Genomic DNA, 17,165 nt, shown 5'->3' with positions numbered 1-17,165 from the left:
CAAAGGCTCATTGCCCGTCCTCACAGAGGCCCTTTCCTTCTGCACCAGGGGCACCTGCTCTGAAGCTGACCCCACTGATGGCTGGGGAACAGTCACAGGTGTCGTCAGTCAGCATCCAGGAAAACAGGATTCGGAAAGGAGAAAGGGCATATAGGAAATGGAACCAGTCATTCTATTGTCTTTGACTTGGTACCTTTTCCTCTGCCGCTACTCCCATCTTCTGTCTTTTGTGATTTGTGATTCTTTTCTCTTTGTCTCTCAGGAGGCCAAGTTGACTAAAATCATGAAACAGGGCTGGGCGTATTGGCTCATGCCTGTAATCCCAGTGCTTTGGGAGACCGAGATGGAAGGACCGTTTGAATCCAGGAGTTCGAAACTGCTATCATGCCGTTGCACTCCAGCCGGAGTGACAGAGCCAGGTCCTGTCTCAGAAAAAAAAGAAAAAGAAAAAAATTTAGTCTAGTCCAAGTCCCTGTCATATAATAGACAGGGACTCTTGGGGCCCGGGGAGGTTATCTCACTTCTTCAGTCACTGAGCCCGCTCATGGGAGAACCGGGTCTAGATCGGGGCTCCTGTCTTCACAGCTTTATCTAATGCCCCAAACCTGAATAAACTCAGCAGGGAGCTGGCAGGCTGGTTCTTGAGGGGCTCAGAGGTCACTACATAGGTCTGGGGTCACTCCAGTGCCAGGGGCGGCTTGCACCCTCAGTTCACTCAGGGGAACATTTGTGCCATTTATTTTATTTTATGTATTTATTTTTAGAGTGAGGCCTTTCTTTGGGTGGCATTTATTAGTAGCACCATTTCTCCCGTGTCTACTGCATTGCATGATCTCAAGTGCTTTGCCTAAAGTTTCTCACTTTTCACCCAAGCTCTGCAAAACTCAATCAGTTCTATTTGACACAGAAGGAAGTGCTAAGCAGCAAGGTCAAGATCACACATTAGTGAGCAGGGAGACTCAGGATGGAGCCCGGGCTTCTCATTCCAAGCCTGCGATGGTTTCGTATAGACGCAGTCTCCCCAGATTCACACTCTCTCAAGACTGAGTGTAGACAGTGTCCAGTGCAAATGCACGCGTCTCCCTGGAAGACATGTGTAACCGTGTAAAACCACACGACTTGTTTCAACCAGTCATCACAGCCTCTCCCCTGTGGGAAAACTCACTTGGAAATGCAAATTAAGATGGAAAGTTACTTATTGAACATAAAGACAGAACAAAGGAAACCCCATATCCTTGGAGGATCCTATTATCAAAGCGATATCAAATGGAGACAGCAGCCTCCATTGTGGGGCTGGCTCCCACCCCTGCCTAGCCCGTGGGAGGACGTGTGTCAGCCTGCCCCGGCGACCGCTCTGACACAGCACATGACTGGAGCCACCTGGCAAACTCTTACCCTGACTCTTTGTCCTTTGTGACCACATTTTCACGGCTGTGATTCAGTCTCCCTTCCCCAGTTGCATTTCAGAGGAGTCACAACTCAACGGCTCATTTTGCGGTGGGTACATTTTAAGTGGTCGCTTTTATTTGTTTGTTTTGACAGAGTCAAAACAATACCCTGTGGCCCAGGGTATTGTGCAATGGCACAATCTGGACTGACTGCAACCTCTGAAGAAACCACTTCTTAATGGAATCTAGGGATGGTCCCTGAGCATCTCCAGACAATAGTTAGGCAGCATTGCCTCTGGGAAAAGATCAGCTTTCTAAATCTCATTTACTGTAAATGCATTCAAGTACATGTCAAAGACTTCAGACCTTGCTTGACTAGAATCCCATAGCCAACAGGAAATCCAATTTCTGTAGGTCTGTAGTAGCCACTGTTTACTATTGACACCCAGGGTTTTTGTTTTTCTCTTTTGTTTGCTTTCGATGATAGCATGTGCTTCTGTCACAACAAACAGCATTTAAGGGAAGATGCTCTCCTCCCAACCTTGACATCTGATCCTCAGTTACACATTGACATTATTTAGTTATTTTCAATTAAAAGTGACAAACTGTATTCCAAAAAGTGATTATGTGCCTCCAGGTCTACCACATACTTTTTTTTTTTTTTTTGGAGACAGAGTTTCACTCTTGTTGCCCAGGCTGGAGTGCAATGGCGCGATCTTGGCTCACTGCAACCTCCGCCTCCCAAGTTGAAGCTATTCTCCTGCCCCAGCCTCCCAAGAAGCTGGGATTACAGGCATGCACCACCACGCCCGCTAATTTTGTACTTTTAGTAGAGATGAGGTTTCTCCATGTTGGTCAGGCTGGTCTTGAACTCCTGGCCTTAGGTGATCCACCCACCTCGGCCTCCCAAAGTGCTGGGATTACAGGTGTGAGCCACTGTGCCTGGCCCTACAGACATTTTTTTAAATGTTAAATTTCATGCTCACTTCGGAACACATTTATTAAAATTGCAACGATACAGAGATTAGCATGGCTCCTGAGCAAGGATGACACGCAATATAAAAGTAAAATTGAAAAAATTTTATTTAAGTTAATTCCATTTCTTAGCTAAGCTTTCATTCTCCCTCTCTCATTCAGCTCTCGGCCCTAAGGTCTCTGTGAACCTGGAGTGGAGGCAAATCTCAAATCCATTTGGCTTCCTGACAGTAGATCTGACAAAGGATTTAGTATCAAATGTAATTGAACTAATGGGCAAAATTATGATTTTTTATTAAGTTAGGATATTAGGATCTGGAGCTGCCTTGTCTGATATAATAGTATGAGTGAAAAGAGTCAAACTCTGTAAAATATTTGAAGAGATTTGTTCTGAACCAAATATGAGTGACTATGGCCCATCACACAGTCGCGGGAGATCCAGAGACCATGCACCCAAGTTGGTCGGGCTACAGCTTGGTTTCACATGTTTTAGGGAGACATCACAAGACATCAATCAATACATGTAAGATGTACATTGGTTTAATCTGGAAAGGCGAGACAACTGGAATCCAGGTTTTTGAAACCTGGATTACACTTACCTGGATAGTGTCAGAGGCATTTGAACAAGAGCAATTTCATCTTGAATAGGGACTGGGTAAAATAAGGCTGAGACCTACTGGGCTGCATTCCCAGGAGGTTAGGATACTCTAAGTCACGGCATGAGATAGGAGATCAGCACAAGACATACGTCCCAAAGACTTTGCTGATAAAACAGACTGTGGTTAAGAAGTCAGCCAAACTCCACCAAAACCGAGATGGCAATGAAAGTAACTCCGGATTGTTCTCACTGCTCATTATATGCTAATTATAATGCATTAGCTTGCTAAAACGCACTCCCATCAACGCCATGACAGTTTACAAATGCCTGGCAACATAAGGAAGTTATGCTATATGGTCTAAAAAGGGGAGGACTCCTCAGTTCCTGGAAATGACCACCGCTTTCCCAGAAAACTCATGAATAAGCCACCTTTTGTTTGGCATGTAATCAAGAAGTAATGGCCAGGTGTGGTGGCTCACGCCTGTAATCCCAGCTACTCGGGAGGCTGAGGCAGGAGAATCACTTGAACCCAGGAGGCGAAGGCTGCAGTGATCTGAGATCATGCCACTGCACTCCAGCCTGGGCAACAGAGCAAGACTCTGTCACAACCCCCCCGCCCCCTGCCCCTCGCCAAAAAGAAGTAACAATAAATATAAGCAGTTGAGCAGCCCATGCTGCTGCTCTGCCTGTGAAATAGCTGTTCTTTTGTTTCTTGTTTTTGTGTGTTGTTGTTGTTTTGAGACAGAGTCTCACTCTGTCCCCCAGGCTGGAGTGCAGTGGCTCCATCTCTGCTCACTGCAACCTCCACCTCCGTGGTTCAAGCGATTCTCCTGCCTGAGCCTCCCAAGTAGCTGGGATTAAAGGCACCAGCCATCATGCCCAGCTACTTTTTGTATTTTTAGTAGAGTCGGGGTTTCATTACGTTGGGCAGGCTTGTCTTGAACTCCTGACCTCAAGTGATCCGCCCGCCTCGGCCTCCCAAAATGCTGGGATTACAGGCATGAGCCACTGCGCCCAGCCTTGTTTCTTTCCTTCTCTAATACACTTGCTTTCACTTTACTCTACGGATTCGTTTTGAATTCTTTCTTGCACAAGATCCAAGAACCCTCTCTTAGGATCAGGATCAGATCCTTTTCTGGTAAGAATAGGCAGATTCAAAGATTTTCTGATTGGCACTTGGTTGAAAGAGTTTATCTAAATACCTGAAATCTCTAGAAGGAAATGTCTAGATTAAGACATTTAATAAGACCAAGGTTCTTATTATTCAGATGAAGCCTCCAAGTAGGTGGCTTCAGAGAGAATAGATGAGAAATGTTTCTTATCAGACTTAAAAATGTGCCAGATTCTTAGTTAATTTCTCCTGGATCAGGAAAAAGACTCGGAAAGGGAAAGGGATTCTCTACAGAATGTAGATTTTCCCAACTGACAGCTTTGCAGGGAAATGTATTTTAGGGTAAAATTCTTCAATTTATTTCAGAGCTTGCTATCTATCGCATTGGTATGGTATTTCTACCAAAAGTCTGTTTGGTCAGTCTTAAGCTCTCTGTTTTAGTGTTAATGCTGGTTGCTATACCTGAATTCCAAAGGGAGGAAGGTAGAATGAGGCATGTCCGACCACCCATTCCCATCACGGCCTGAATTAGTGTTTCATGTTAACTTTGGAATGCCCTTGACCAAGAGGAGGGGTCTGTTCAGCTGGTTGCAGGGACAGGCATAGAATTTTATTTTTGGTTAGCAATAGGCACTAGTACTGGTGGCTATTTAAATTAAAATTGTTGAAAATATCATAACATTATAAGTTCAGCCCCTTGGTTACAGTAGCCTTATTGTTGTTGGAAAGGGGTCCTGATTTAGGCCCTAAGAGAAGGTTCCTAGACCTTGTGCAAGAAAGAATTCGAGGTGAATCCATAGAGTAAAGTGAAAGCAAGTTTATTTTAAGAAAGTAAAGGAGGCTGGGCATGGTGGCTCATGCATATAATCCCAGTACTTTGGGAGGCCAATGTTGGAGGCTGAGGCAGGAGAATCGCTTGAACCTGGGAGGCGGAGGTTTCAGTGAGCCAAGATTGCGCCGCTGCACTCCAGTCTGGGGGACAGAGAGAGACTCCGTCTCAAAAAAAAAGAAAGAAAGTAAAGGAATAAAGAATGGCTACTCCATAGGCAGAGCAGTGGCATGGGCTGCTTGACTAAGCATACTTATAGTTACTTCTTGATCATATGCTAAACAAAGGGTGGATTATTCATGAGTTTTCCAGGAAAGGGATGGGCAATTCCCAGAACTGAGGGTTCCTCCCCTTTTTAGACCATATAGGGTAACTTCCTGATGTTGTCATGGGATTTGTAAACTGTCATGGCACTGGTGGGAGTGTCTTTTAGCATGCTAATGCATTATAATTAGCATATAATGAGCAGTGAGGACAACCAGAGGTCACTTTCATTGCCATCTTGGTTTTGGTGGGTTTTGGCCGGCTTCTTTACCACAGCCTGTTTTATCAGTAAGGTCTTTATGACCTGTATCTTTTTTTTCCTTTTTGAGACAGAATCTCGCTCTGTTGCCCAGGCTGGAGTGCAGTTGTGTAATCATGGTTCACTGCAGCCTCCACCTGCTGGGCTCAAACAATCCTCCCACCTCAGCCTCTCAAGTAACTGGAACTACAGGCACACACCACCATGCCCAGCTAGTTCTTTTATTTTTTAGTAGAGGCAAGGTCTTGTTATAGTGCCCGGACTGGTCTCAAACTCTTCGTCTTAAGTGATCTGCCTGCCTCAGCCTTTCAAAGAGATGGGATTATAGGCGTGAACCACTGTGCCTGGCCACATGATTTCTGAAAAAGTAATTTTCAGAAATTTTCCTTTCCTTTCATCCATATCTGATAATGGAAGCTAATAATGAGGAAGAATAAAACATTACATTAAGAATATTCTCCAGTGTTTGAAGCTACACACAGTTTCAACTATATGCATCTTTTAATCTGATTTTTTAAATGTATCCTATTTCCCAGATGAAAATAGACATTTGCTTTGCATGACAACTGCAGAAAATGAAGTAAAATCCCAGATCTTTCATTTAGTAATTGTCTGTCAGTATAAATGCAGAATGATAGCAATTTTCTATCTTGTATATTATTCCTTGGGGAATGACAGTTGTTTTTTATTCAGATCTAACTTCACATGGTAATAATACTGAAATAAATTAAAAGCACACAGTCAGATATGATCAGATATGATCTATTCAAAGAGGAAAGAAATACTTTTCTGAAATATCTTTTTTTTTTTTTGAGACAGGGTCTTTTTCCGTCGCCCAGGCTGGAGTGCAGAGGCCTGATCTCGGCTCACTGCAACCTCTGTCTCCCAGGTTCAAGCGATTCTCCTGCCTCAGCCTCCCAAGTAGCTGGGATTACAGGCGCGCACCACCATGCCTGGCTAATTTTTGTATTTTTAGTAGAGACGGGGTTTCATCATGTTGATCAGGCTGGTCTTGAACTCCTGACCTCGTGATCCACCCGCCTCGGCCTCCCAAAGTGCTGGGATTACAGGCGTGAGCCACTTCGCCCGGACTAAAATACTTTTTTTAGTCAAAAGACTATAGTCTTATTTTTTGGGAGTAAAATATAACATAATAAGGCCAGGTGCAGTGGATCACACCTGTAATTCCAGCACTTTGGGAGGCTAAGGCTGGAGGATCACCTGAAGTCAGGAGTTCAAGACCAGCCTGGCCAACATGGTGAAACCCATCTCTACTGAAAATACAAAAAATTAGCCAGGCATGGTGGCAGGCATCTGTAATCCCAGCTACTCAGGAGGCTTAGGCAGGAGAATCACTTGAACCAGGGAGGCGGAGGTAGCAGCGAGCCGAGATCATGCCACTGCACTCCAGCCTGGATGACAGAGTGAGACTCCATCTCACAAAAAACAAAAACATAATAGGACAAATCTTCAAATGATAAAGTGAACCTTGATGTACTTACACAGCTTTAGCTATGATTTTCACAAATACAAAGAAACTATGCCAAATCCTAGGAGTCTATGTGGGTTTATGTGTTGGTTATCTACAGCTGATATGATTATCATGATTTTATTTATTTATTTGCTCCTGCCCCTTCCCCAACTGATTATCATTGTTATTAATTTGCCAAATGATTTTCACCTATGGATCGGAAAATTGTGTTTATTACTGTCAGAGGCATTTGAACCAGAGCAACTCCATCTTGAGTAGGGGCTGGATAAAATAAGGCTGAGACCTATTTTAGGGACTGCATTCTCTGGAGGATAGGCATTCTAAGCCACAGCATGAGATTAGGAGGTCAGCACAAGATACGGGTCATAAAGACCTTGCTATAAAACAGGATGTGGTAAAGAAGCCGGCCAAACCCACCAAAACCAAGAGGGCAGCGAAAGTGACCCCTGGTCGTCCTCACTACTCATTATACGCTAACTGTAATGCATTGGCATGCTAAAAAGACACTCCCACCAGTGTCATGACAGTTTACAAATGCCATGGCAACTTCAGGAAGTTACCCTATGTGGTCTAAAAAGAGGAGGAACCCTCAGTTCTGGGAATTGCCTGCCCCTTTCCTGGAAAACTCACGAATGATCCACCACTTGTTTAGCATATAGTCAAGAAATAACTATAAAAATAGGCAACCAGCTGGAAGCGGTGGCTTACCCTGCTGTAATCCCAGCACTCTGGGAGGCTGAGGTGGGCAGATCAACCAGCTGGGCGCGGTGGTTTACTGTGCTGTAATCCCAGGACTTTGGGAGGTCGAGGCAGGCAGATCACTTGAGGTCAGGAGTTCAAGACCAGCTTGGCCAACATGGTGAAACCCCAATTCTACTAAAAATACAAAAATTAGCCAGGTGTGGTGGTGGGCGCCTGTAATCCCAGCTACCTGGGAGGCTGAGACAGGAGAATCACTTGAACCCAGGAGGTTGCAGTGAGCCGAAATTGTGCCACTGCACTCCAGCCTGGGTGACAGAGCGAGACTCCATCTCAAAAAAAAAAGAAAAGAAAGAAAGAAAAAAAAGGCAACCAGCAGCACTCGGTGCTGCTCTGCCTATGGAGTAACCATTCTTTTATTCCTTTACGTTCTTAATAGATGTACTTTCACTTTACTCTAGGGACTCGCCCTGCATTCTTTCTTGCACTGGATCCAGGAACCCTGTCTTGGGGTCTAGATCAGGACCCTTTCCGGCGACATTACCATAATACACATTATGCGTGAATTTCATACATGAGTCACATGAATTATTGGTATAATATGTGTTTTTACGTTTAATTTTTATTTATTCTTAATTAATTTTTATTTTTTTGAGGCAGCGTCTTGCTCTGATGCTCAGGCTAGAGTGCAGTGGTATGATCCTAGCTCACTGCAGCCTTGATCTCTGGGGCTCAAGTGATTCTCCTACTTCAGCCTCCCCAGTAGCTGGGACTATAGGCACATACCACCACATCCAGCTACTTAAATTTTCTTTCTTTCTTTTTCTTTTTTAATAGGATAGGGTCTTGCTTTTGCCCAGGCTGGCCTCAAATTCCTGGGCTCAAGCAATCCTCCTGCCTTGGCCTCCCAAAGTGCTGGAATTACAGATTTGTTGCGCCAATGTGCCCAGCCTAATAATGCAGTTTTATGTTTCAACTTTAGTTCACTCATTAAACACTAAGTATACCCTTTGGAATAGATTTCTGGGGACAAATACCCAAAACCTCATTGATTACATCCCTTGCTAACTTTTTCTAGCTGGTCTTATCAGTCATTTGAGTACTTCCTCCACCCTTAGCCATTTGCTCAGTCCTGAGACCCCTGAGCCATCCTGTCCACCATGACATCAAAAGCACAAGGAGAATGCCTGATTTAGCCCTGCACGTGGGAATAGACTAGGTGGGCGCAGTGCTGAGCAGGGTGATCCCGGAGGCAAGAGGAGGGAAGAGCATTATCAGTTAAGTAGAGGCCTTCCTGAACCTCTCCAAATTTTATTTCCAATAGAAGTATCTAGAAGTATTTTCTCTTGGTTTTTGTCTTATGTTTATCTAGCTTTTTTGTTTTGTTTTGTTTTGTTTTGAGACAGAGTTTCTTTCTTGTTGCCCAGGCTGGAGTGTAGTGGCACAATCTTGGCTCACTGCAAACTCCTCCTCCGGGTTCAAGAGATTCTCCTGCCTCAGCCTCCCGAGTAGCTGGGATTACAGGCATGTAGTCCCACAATGCCTGGCTAATTTTTTGGGTTTTTTTAGTAGAGATGGGGTTTCAACATGTTGGCCAAGCTGGTCTTGAACTCCTGACCTCAGGTGATTTGTCTGCCTCAGTCTACCAAAGTGCTAGGATTACAGGTGTAAGCCACCACATCTGTCCTATGCATATATATATATATATTTTTAAAACCAAGTTTGCTCTTGGATATTCAATTTCCATGATATTGGTTTAAAATAATTATCAGGCCGGGCACAGTAGCTCATGCTTATAATCCCACCACTTTGGGAGGCAGAGGCGGGCGAATCACCTGAGATCAGGAGTTCAAGACCAGCCTGGCCAACGTGGTGAAAGCCCTGTCTCCACTAAAAATACAAAAAATTAGCCAGGCATGGTGGTGGGTGCCTGTAATTGCAGTTACTCGGGAGGCTGAGGCAGGAGAATCACTTAAACCCAGGAGGCGGAGGTTGCAGTGAGCACCACTGCACTCTGGCCTGAGCGACAGACTGAGATTCTGTCTCAAAAAAAAAATAAAATAAGTAAAATAATTACCAACCTACTATGAATGCAGGTACCCCACCTCCCGTGGGAGCAGACCTTTGCATGTCTGAACTAACCAAGTTCCAAGAATTCTACAGAGAGGCAGCACACTGAGTTGGTGAGGAGCATGAGCTTCGGAATAAAGCAGAGCTGAGCTTCAGTCCCATCCTCGCTGCTCACCAGCTCCGTTACTTGCTGGACCTCCCAGTTCCTCATCCGCAAAATAGCAAACCCAATCACTAAGGTAAGGAAGCATCTGCCAACCCACGGTAGGTACATTAACATCAGGTTATTGCCTCATAATGTCGTTTGGAGGACTGAACTGATATTTGCTCAAACATCTTGTAAACTGTAAAGTGCTACAGGAACTTTGTAGTAGCAACTTATTTAGGCTGCTGGGAGGCCCTTGAGGTGGAAGAACCTAGAAAAGGTAAATTGCTCTCTTCAGTCCCCAAGTGCCTGGTTCACTGCCAAGAAACCACTCCTGAACTCAGGCTGCTAACCTGGGCTGCCGGCAGGAGGAAGCAGCCCGGGAACCGAGCCCAGCCAGAGCCGGAGAAACAGGTTCCTGCCTTCCCCGCTGACAGCCTAAGGCTCGTGCTCTAATCTGCAAAAATGGCAGAAGTTGCTGTAGTGTTGTAAAACCAAACTGGGGTTGGCTCCCTGGTGTAGTAAGACCAGATATTTATATTGATGTTGGTCTTTTTGATGGCTTGTAGATAAGGGTTTCTTTTTCCTTTTTTGTGTGTGTTTTGAGGCAGGGTCTCACACTGTCGCCCAGGCTGGAGTGCAGTGGCATGATCTCGGCTCACTGCAACCTCCGCCTCCCGGGTTCAAGCGATTCTCGTGCCTCAGCCTCCTGAGTAGCTGGGATTACAGGAGCCCGCCACTACACCTGGCTAATTTTTGTATTTTTAGTAGAGACGGGGTGTCACCATGTTGGCCAGCTGGTCTCGAACTTCCAGGCTCAAGTGATCCACCCGCCTCGGCCTCCCAAAGTGCTGGGGCTCCCAGGTGTCCACTGCCGCGCTGGCCTAAAGTGGCTTTTAAGAAAAGTTGCTCCCTAGAGTATGGCGTGTTCCACGTCAGCCTTGGCATTTTGCTCTTTGCTCCCCTGGCTCCACTGGAAGCTCAGCAAGCTCACAGGTTCTCTCTCACATCCCAACCCAGGTCCCACGTCCATTTCCTCAGGGCTCCAGAGACAGTCCTGAACCATGGGCCTCCCCAGGATGCTGGGGACACTGTACAGGGAAGACACAATGGAGACAATAGCCATGGCAGTCACAGGATCCTCGACAGTGACATCAATTACATAAGGTTTGATGGCCTCCCTTTCTCACTATAAAGCAAAGAATGCTGCCCATCTGGCGGCCAGGGAAAGTTCTGGAGTCGGGGACCCGGCCATCCTGTGGTGCTGCCTTGAGCTTTGACTTGGAGACTCATTGGGGCTCAGGGGAAAGCCTCCTCTTTCTTCACTTTGACGGTGACCAGATGCCCCCATCACCCAGCTGGTCTTGCCCATACCAGGCCACTGCAGCCCAAGCCTGTGCCACCAGCCTCCTTCCAGACTCCCCCTCCACCAACTGGTGACAAACTGAAATGTCCCAGAGGAACCAGTATGCGCTCCAAAGGAAGTCCACGTAGTTGTTTCCTACCTGTAGTGCAACATCCAGGCTAGAAGAAGCATCTTTTGTGTTGATTCACACATGTCCCCACTAACCTACTTATCAGAAAGTGCTCTCAAAGCCACAGAGCATTACCCAAATATAAAGTGGTATTTTGATTGCTGTGGCCAAACTCTTGGAATCCAAATGAGTTTTTCTGCAGGATTTCACAATCTTTCTCCTCCAAAAGCGTGTGATTTTAGAGAGCACAAGGTGTGTACTTATTTTTAAATGCAGGAAATAAAAACGATTTTATTTTTGGAATTTCACAATAGCCCTTGGAATAATTCAAGACGCCTGCAGGTGTCCTAAAATCAGGGCTGGGAATCATTGATTTAACCACTTTGAAATTAGCATAAATAGGGCTGGGTACCCAAGGGGACTTGAAAATCTAGTTCGAATTTTTTTTTTCAGCACTCTATGTTTATAAACTAGCCTGGGCAAGGAAAGGTAGAGTAAGGAGAAAGAGAAGAGGGCTCAAGATTTGATAAACATAATTCTCGCCTCTGGTCAGGGTCTCTGGGAACATTGTTTTTTCCAGTTAGTCATAAGCTTTTTTTTTTTTTTTTTTTTTTTGAGATGGAGTCTCGCTCTGTCGCCCAGGCTGGAGTGCAGTGGCCCGATCTCCCGATCTCGGCTCACTGCAAGCTCTGCCTCCCAGGTTCACGTCATTCTCCTGCCTCAGCCTCCCGAGTAGCTGGGACTACAGGCACCTGCCACCATGCCCGGCTAATTTTTTGTATTTTTAGTAGAGACGGGTTTCACCGGGTTAGCCAGGATGGTCTCGATCTCCTGACCTCATGATCCGCCCACCTTGACCTCCCAAAGTGCTGGGATTACAGGCGTGAGCCACTGCGCCTAGCCAGTCGCAAGCTTTTTAAAAAATTTAGTTTAGGCCAGGCACAGTGGCTCATGTCTGTAATCCCAGCACTTTGGGAGGCTGGGGTGGACAGATCACAAGGTCAGGACTTCGAGACCAGCCTGGCCAACATAGTGAAACCCTGTCTCTACTAAAAATACAAAAATTTGCCAGGTGTGGTGGTGCCCGCCTGTAGTCCCAGTTACTCGGAGGCTGAGGCACGAGAATCACTTGAATCCAGGAGGCGGAGGTTGCAGTGAGCTGGTGATCTTGCCACTGCACTCCAGCCTGGGCGACAGAGTGAGACTGTCTGGAAAAATAAAAACAAAAATAAAAAATTTAGTTTAGGCCGGGTACGGTGGCTCACACCTGTAATTCCAGCACTTTGGGAGGCCGAGGCGGGCAGATCACTTGAGGCCAGGAGTTCAAGACCAGCCAGGCCAATATGGTGCAATCCTGTCTCTACTAAAAATACTAACAATTAGCTGCGTGCAGTGGCACACGCCTGGAATCCCAGCTACTCAGGAGGCTGAGGCACGAAATCACCTGAACCTGGGAGGCAGAGGTTGCAGTGAGCCGAGATCATGCCACTGCACTCCAGCCTGGGTGACAGAGCAAGACTATGTCTCAAAATAAATAATTCAATGTATTTTTATAGAGATGGGGTCTTACTTTGTTGCCAGGCAGGTCCTGAACTCATGGCCTCAAGCAATCCTCTTGCCTTAGCCTCCTGAACTGCTAGGATTACAGGGGTGAGCCACCGCTCCCAGCCCATCATCAGCTTGAGGAGGAGCTTCTGTTTTCTCCTTTCCCTCTTAGCCACTAGAGGTACACATGGGTACGGTGCTTCTTTATCTTGTCTAACCCTCAAAGCTGTGCTTGTCCAGCTCACCAGGATGAACCCTGCTGCCGTAACCCAGTCACCGTGAGTCACCAACCTGATGAAGTGCACAGAACTCGGGGAAGAGGAGAGGCCCACTTACACCCAGGGGAAGGGGAAATGCCCGCTTATACCCAGGTCTCCTGTTAGTGAGTTTCCTTTCAACTCTCCTTCTTTTTTTCATTTTTTTAGACTGACTCTTACTCTGTTGCCCAGGCTGGAGGGCTGTGGCGTGATCTCGGCTCACTGAAATCTCTGTCTCGTGGGTTGCAGCAATTCTCCTGCCTCAGCCTCCTGAGTAGATGAATGACAGGCATGCACCACCACACCCAGCTAATTTTTGCTTTTTTAGTAGAGACTGGGTTACACTGTGTTGGCCAGGTTGGTCTCAAACTCCTGACCTCATGATCTGCCTTCCTCAGCCTCCCAAAGTGCTGGAATTACAGGTGTGAGCCATTGCATCCCACCTTTCTTTTTTATTCTTGTCTTGATATTACTTCTTCAAGGATCCTACACTGCATAATCTCAGGACACACTTTCAAGAGTCAGGAATGGTCTCTAGATTCTCCCTCTCCTCAGTCCTGTCCAACTTCCCAAGGCAGGCCCAGCCAGGCACTCCCAGAGGCAGCCTCATGTGGGGTGAGGGCTCAGGCCTTCCCAGCCTCAATCCCTGGATGGTGGTGGAAGTGCCCAGCTGCTGATGCCTCTCCGGAGCCCTTTCTGGCTGTGCATGCAATGAGTCCAGGCCTGAACGACAGCCTCTGAGCTCCAGTTGCCACCTGGCACCTGGGTCCCAATGACCAGGATACAATGCTCATTCTGCACCGGAGTCCGAGGCAGCTGGGGCAAAAGGGCACAGTGGCTGGACACAGCAGCATGCATCTGTAGTCCCAGCTACTTGAGAGGCTGAAGCAGGAGGATCATGAGTTTGAGCCCAGCCTGGACAGTATGTAAGATGCTATTTCCAAAGAGGCATCTTCCCCTGCCTCTCCTCTTAGCCATTTTCTTTTTCTCTTTTCTTTCTTTTATTTTTATTTATTTATTTATTGAGACAGGGTCTTGCGGTCACCCTGGCTGCAGTGCAGTGGCTCAGTCATAGTTCACTGCAACCTCAACCTCCTTAGCTCAAGGGATCCTCCTGCCTTAGCCTCCTGAGTACCTAGGACTACAGGCGTACACCACCATGCCTAGCTAATTTTAAAAAAAATCTTTGTAGAGAGGGAGTCTCACTATATTGCCCAGACTGGTCTCAAACTCCTGGGTTCAAGCGATCCTCCTGCCTTAGCCTCCCAAAGTGCTGGGACTATAGGCTGAGCCACCACACTCAGCCCAACCTCTTTCTTTCTTCAGAAAGTGGTTTTTATAATTTGCAGCAATGTTTTCACTGTGGAACCTCTTTTCCCCAACTGACCATTTCCAGAAGTGAATTTCAACAGAAAAAAACACAACGTACATCAGCCATCAATGTGCCCAGGGTCTAATTTGTGAATGAAAGAGTAACTGAACTGGGGTCAGGCCCTGTGTGCATTTAGGGTGTGGTGGGGGCTGCTGTCTCTGCTCAGTGCCAAAGTGAGGGTAGTTAGTAAGTCAGCAAGGAGAAAAGAAACTCATGCCTTTCCACTCTGGGACGGTGAAAGTGAAGTGGACTTGACACTGTATGGTGTCCCCATTGATCAGTGATCTTTATTTTTTTATTTTTATTTATTTATTTTTGAGATAGAATTTGCTCTTGTCTCCCAGGCTCAAGTGCAATGGCATGATCTTGGCTCACTGCAACCTCCACCTCCCAGGTTCAAGCAATTCTCCTGCCTCAGCCTCCTCAGTAGCTAGTACTACAGGCACACGTCACTACGCCTGGCTAATTTTTGTATTTTTAGTAGAGACGGCGTTTCACCATGTTGGACCAGGCTGGTCTCAAACTCCTGACCTCAGGTGATCCACCCACCTCAGCCTCCCAAAGTGCTAGGATTACAGGCGTGAGCCACCACGCCTGGCCAATCAGTGATCTTTATACCATTAAAAATACATACAAACAAACAAATAAAAACTGTGAACCTTAAAAGTTAATTAAATGTGAAGTTGTTCTGGAAAGTTCTCCCTTGCCCTGAAGATTCCATTAAAAGCATTCCTGGCCAAGCACGGTGGCTCACACCTGTAATCCCAGCATTTTGGGAGGTTAAGGCGGGCGGATCACTTGAGGTCAGGTGTTCAAGACCAGCCTGGCCAACATGGTGAAACCCTGTCTCTGCTAAAAATACAAAAATTAGCCGGGTGTGGTGGCACGTGCCTGTAATCCCAGCTACTCCATAGGCTGAGGCAGGACAATTGCTTGAACCTGGGACACAGAGGTTGCAATGAGCCAAGATTGTGCCATTGCACTCCCGCCTGGGTGACAAAGCAAGAGTCCATCTCAAAAAAAAAAAAAAAAAAAAAAAGAATTCCTTGCAGTTCCTTCTGGGCTTCCCCTCTGTGTTCCGTAATCTGCCATTCAGCTGGCATGGAAGCCAGACATGCCCAAGGGAGCCCTGGCTGCCTGTGGCTGGTTCACTCCAGTGTACCCATGTTCACAGGTAACACAGACCCTGCTGGACTGATGCTGCCCTTCAGAGCTCTCTGTGATAAGTGGTCCTTTCTTCCTACCCCTGTTCTGTTCCTTTGCTCTCCAGGGCTGGTTCATCACAGAGGTTCTCACACCAAACACAAAGCTTTAGATTAGGCAGGTTGTAAAAAATATGTGTGTGTGTGTGTGCATGTGTATGCATGTGTGTGTGTATAAGCTGCAAAACTGCTATAAACATACCACTGGGTGTATGCAACTTCCGCCTTCCTTCATGGCCACCTCTCCCTGGGGAGGTGCTCAGCCAGCTGTCTGACCAAAGACACGGTGCAATTTCAGAGGACTGCTGTTAGGATCATCAAGTTTCAAATGGTGATACAGATCTGGATCTTCAGGGACCTTGGGAAAGGGGAAGTGAGGAGTATGAACTTGTAGGAAGGCCCTGGGGTGTTTGGAGGAACGGAGGCAAGATGGTGCACTTCCGGGTTCTTCATCCCTCCCCCCCCAACTTTTCCCGCAAAGCGCGAAAATGCAGCCGGGCACCCGGGAAGGTGCAGACCAACTGGGCATGTGCCAGGTGACGTCAATCCAAAGAGACCAAGATTTACCTGGTCACACCTGCGGAACGCCCCCCAACACGCCCGTGCCCTGCCTATTGCCCTCCCACTCCTAGAAAAGCCACTCTCGGCCAGTGAGCCAGGCGGCCTTCTCACAGCCCCAGTCCTGTCGGGATGTCGGGACTGTGGGAAGTCCCTCCGAGAGCCCCACGGGGGGACTCTGCCCGCCTCCTTTGCCGGAGGCTGACAGACTTCTCCCCCACACCTTAGGTGACCAAAATAAACTTGCAGTTTTGCTGTTACACTTGCCTACCCGCTGGTTCTTTTGTGCCCGCTCTGGGCAGGTCTTAGAAAAACAAATCATGGGGAAGAAGGCACCAGCTTTCCAAGGGCCTTTCTTTCCTAATTAAAGACATAGCTCCCTGCCTACCCTCTACTTAAGTGCGGCCAGCGAGATGGCTTCTCTGCAGCCCTTAGAATAAAGGAGAAGAGGAAAACCAAAGCTTCTGAGAATGTTCCGCCTACCCCTCATGAGAATGCCAACGCATCCTATTGCTTGATAATGCTAGAAGTTAGCTCTATTTAAAGATCAGGAAACCTTTTTCTTTTTTATACTTTTTTTTTTTTTTTTTGAGACAGGGTTTCACTCTTGTCACCCAGGCTGGAGTGCAGTGGTGCGATCTCAGCTCACTGCAACTTCCACCTCCCAGATTCAGGCAATTCTTCTGCCTCAGCCTCCTGAGTAGTGGGGATTACAGGTGTGCACCACCAAGCCTGGCTAATTTTTATATTTTTAGTAGAGACGGGGTTTCACTATGTTGGCCAGGCTGGTCTTGAACTCCTGACCTCAAGCAATCTGCCTGACTTGGCCTCCCAAAGTGCTGGGATTACAGGTGTGAGCCACTATGCCCAGCTTTTTAAATTATTTTTATCAAAGTAATATCCATACTTAGCCCAGGCTGGAGTAT

General features: G+C 46.8%; 1 non-coding gene across 1 annotated transcript; it reads left to right on the top strand.

Annotated features, from left to right (window-relative positions):
* The first annotated feature begins 2,366 nt into the window (after positions 1-2,366).
* LOC111546698 lies at positions 2,367-2,470 on the top strand. The gene has a single exon (XR_002732875.1). It is a non-coding gene; the product is annotated as a U6 spliceosomal RNA (small nuclear RNA).
* Positions 2,471-17,165: the final 14,695 nt, after the last annotated feature.

This window comes from Piliocolobus tephrosceles, chromosome 9 (genome assembly GCF_002776525.5).
Source record: "Piliocolobus tephrosceles isolate RC106 chromosome 9, ASM277652v3, whole genome shotgun sequence".
Lineage (NCBI taxonomy): Eukaryota > Metazoa > Chordata > Mammalia > Primates > Cercopithecidae > Piliocolobus > Piliocolobus tephrosceles.
This window is presented reverse-complemented; position numbering and strand designations above follow the sequence as displayed.